The sequence below is a fragment of the Lathyrus oleraceus genome, chromosome 1 (genome assembly GCF_024323335.1).
Source record: "Lathyrus oleraceus cultivar Zhongwan6 chromosome 1, CAAS_Psat_ZW6_1.0, whole genome shotgun sequence".
In the NCBI taxonomy this organism is placed as follows: Eukaryota; Viridiplantae; Streptophyta; class Magnoliopsida; order Fabales; family Fabaceae; genus Lathyrus; species Lathyrus oleraceus.
In genome coordinates this window covers 22,541,740-22,545,907 of record NC_066579.1, presented here as the reverse complement: position 1 = coordinate 22,545,907, position 4,168 = coordinate 22,541,740, and the positions used below count along the sequence as shown (strand labels likewise).

General features: G+C 24.9%; 1 long non-coding RNA gene across 1 annotated transcript; it reads left to right on the top strand.

Annotated features, from left to right (window-relative positions):
- The first annotated feature begins 1,064 nt into the window (after window positions 1-1,064).
- LOC127115367 (uncharacterized) lies at window positions 1,065-2,355 on the top strand. The gene is made up of 2 exons (XR_007800709.1): window positions 1,065-1,955; window positions 2,064-2,355. It is a non-coding gene; the product is annotated as an uncharacterized LOC127115367 (long non-coding RNA).
- The last annotated feature ends 1,813 nt before the right edge of the window (window positions 2,356-4,168 follow it).

Genomic DNA, 4,168 nt, shown 5'->3' with positions numbered 1-4,168 from the left:
TATTTCACCCAATTTCCTCTTATATATATATATATATATATATATATATATATATATATATATATATATATATATATATATATATATATATATATATATATATATATATATATATATATATATATATATATATATATATATATATATATATATATATATATATATATATATATATATATATATATATATATATATATACTTGTTGGAAAACTTTAGATTGTCTATTATTTATATTTTATTAGTATTAGAAAAGGAGAAGGATTATTGCATGAAATTGTTAGTAAGGAGCAATTAAATAAATAAGATACCCTCTCTAGGGGACGATCTAAACTAACATATATTAGAAAAAATATATTGGTCTTTATATAATTATTAGTCTAGATTACTATTTTTAGGTGATATAAATAAATTGGTCTTTATCTGACATAGCAACATTAAGAAATTACATAGATAGGAATGAAATGTATTTATCTAAATATTGTTTGGAAATAGCACTTTATAATCCCTTTGTGGAAGCTAATAAATCAGACTCTAAGTTATTTAGCTATATACACTTGTAGATATCTAGTTCTTATCTGGGTTTCATTGATAACATGTCTTATCATATTGATATAATATGTTTGTTCATTATTGGGAGTAACATTCGTCTCCATATTGAAGTTTTGCTATACTACACTTGATGCCTCAACCTCTGAAAGGAAACTTAAGAATGTAATGGATAAATTTAAAGGGCTTTATGAAGAATATGTGAGTTATTTTACCAATCAAAGTGTTTCTCTTTCTCAACCATCTAATGAGTTCAACTTATTGGCTAAGCTATCTAGAGAGGGGAATAAAGCTAAAAAATAAAAAATTATAACGGTAAGTTTTTATATTAACATATTTATTTCACCTAATTTCCTCTTTTATATATACTGATATATTAAATCCAAATTCCTCTTGTAAGAATGTTTATTATATATATATATATATATATATATATATATATATATATATATATATATATATATATATATATATATAGATAGAGAGAGATACTTGTTTGAAAACTTTAGGTTGTCCATTATTTATATTTTATTAGTATTAGAAAAAGAGAAGGATTATTGCATGAAATTGTTAGTAAGGAGCAATTTAATAAATAAGATACCCTCTCTAGGAGGTGATCTAAACTAACATATAGTAGAAAAAATATATTGGTCTTTATCTAATTCTTAGTTCAAATTACTATTTTTAGGTGATGTAAATAGATTGGTCTTTATCTAACATAGAAACATAGCAACATTAAGAAATTACATAGATAGAAATGAAATGTATTTATCTAAATATTGTTTGGAAATAGCACTTTATAATGCCTTTGTGGAAGCTAATAAAATAGACTCTAAGTTATTTAGCTATATACACTTGTAGATATCCAGTTCTTCTCTAGGTTTGATTGATAACATGTCTTATCATATTGATATAATATGTTTGTTCATTATTGGGAGTAACATTCGTCTCCTTATCAGAATCTTTTAAAGGCAAACCTGTTTCGAATACCATCACTTTAATTTAAAATTGTTTTATGTTGTTTCTGTGAATACTGGGAGTAAAATATGTTCTAACTATTTATATATATCGCGGGATTTTAAAACATGGAACTCGATTGAGAATATGTTTGTTCTTGGAAAGAATGAATTAGATATACTTTGTCGATGAATTACTGGAGCTAAATGAAGAACACTTTGAAGATTTTGATGTACTTCTTTATTGGAAGTTTAATTAGAAAAAGTTTCCGATTCTCTCCATAATGGCATGTGATGTGCTTAACATTCCTATCACAATTGTAGCATTTGAGTCTTCTTTCAGTATCGGTGGACGTGTTCTTACAAAATGCAGAAGTTTTACTCTTCCTGAACACATCCAAATGTTGATTTGTACTCGAAACTGGTTGCATGGATTTTCGGAAAATATGAATGGTAATACTACTTTGTATTTTATTTATTTTTATTTGTTCATATTTATGATATACTCATGTCATTGTTTTGTTGCATCTGCACCTAAGTATGATTTATTGTGTTTTTGAGATGAGGAAGATATCAACACTAATGATGAAGACAATACTAAGGTGACAATGACTCAACATACATTTGGATTGCAAAATTGAAGTGGAAGACTAATTTAGTACCATATACTTTATTCTGGTTGTTGAATTTATCTTTTCATGTTTTTTGGTTGAATTGATATCTTTGTTTATATGATATGTGGTTCATGTTTGTATTGATTTACTTCAATTTCGAATGTCGAATGTCCGGAGTATTGACATATATCTTTCAGTGATATGTATATATAGTACTTTTTCTGAATTGAGATGGATAATATTGTTGTTTGTGTTTGAAAAAAACATAAAATCCTACTCAACTATATATATATATATATATATATATATATATATATATATATATATATATATATATATATATATATATATATATATATATATATATATATATATATATATATATATATATATATATATATATATATTAGCAAGTCACATAATTGAATTGGTTTGTATAATATGTTTTCTTTTCTTTCTTATTTTATAATATGTAAAATATGATTTTAAGAGAAAAATTTGTTTTTTATTTTTGAAATTTTATGTTGAATTTTTTTTTAAGTTGTTTTATATTTTTGAAATTTTTAACAGATTTATTTAAAAGTTATTTTTTATTTTTTGAATTTATTTTATTTTATTTTTCAAAGTTAAGTTTATTTTATTTCATTTGGGGCTTATGGCCCCCTTTTAAATTTTGGACCCTTCTAATTTTAGGGCCTATGTATTTGAGGATTTTAAATTTTGGACTCTTCTAATTTTAGGGCCTATGTATTTGAGGACTTACTATTCTTTAATATTTTTAGACCCCTTGTTTTAATAGTTCTAATTAGTATACGGTTTGAGAAAAAAAGAAGTGAATTAAGAGCCATATAAAAAAGGCACGATCAAACAAAAGTCGCATGTTGATTGTATGATTTATTGGGATTTGATAAATTTGTGTTAACCAAAATCTTTGATACACTAGCTAGATCGCTCGATCACATATATTCACCCCTAAAAAAGAAGCTAGATCGCATTTACCTGAAAAAGTAGATTTGTCTCCCTGGTTGTTTTTTCTCTCACCGAAGTATTAGTAAACTCCAATAATATCGTAGTAGTTATTTGTTTGTCAGTAGTACTAGTACTAACTTAATACTAGTAGCACTCCTTCAAATAGTTTAAGGTTATTCACCACTCCAAAGTAAGCGTATGTCAGTTACTACATTACAAACACATTCTTTAGTAGTTCAGTACTCAGTAATCTATAATTTCATCAAAAGAAACTCTTTCCTTCTTATCAAGAAATGCTCACATGGAACCAGATTATTCTTTTCCTAAAAAATATATGTTTATTTATCAAAGATACTTTAAATTTAATGTTATCATGATTGTCTCAAACAATTCGAAGCCTATATTGAGAATCTAAAATTTTAACATACAGTATTATAAATTACACTATCTAGATATGTATTTTAACATACAATATTATAAATTACACTATCTAGATATGTTCCTCTAAAATTTTATGGATAACACTATTTCAAAAATAAAAGAGAAAATAAAATAAAAGTAAATCAGTGGGTTCGATAATATGAGTGATCTCAGGAAGGTAAAGGTGTCACTTATGAATATATAACTGATAGCCTCTTTTAAATAGAATACAAGTCCTTTCAAATTTCTCTCTCAATTATACAAAGAGAACGATAAAATTATAAAGTTTTCTTTTTCTATATTTTTTTTGTCTTTTTAAATGACCACAAGATCTCCTTATATTGTAGGGCAATAATTAAGATTCACAAAAAAAAATTTAGAAAATTCTCAAAATCGGTCATTATTCAATCATGACAAACCTATAATCAATTATGTTTGGGTAATTTCAAAAAGTTTCACTCATATCTGATCCATAAGTGATAAAGCTCAATCCATAATCAATTAAAGTCATTTGGTCAATAAGTGGTATTAGAGTCTCACTCTTGTTTAAAATCTAATAGTCTTAAGAGGAAGAATGACTTCAAACAATTCTTTTAAATTAAGACATTCCATAAACAAACTTCCATTTTTTAATGGTGAAAGGTATAACTCTTGGAAAGTGAG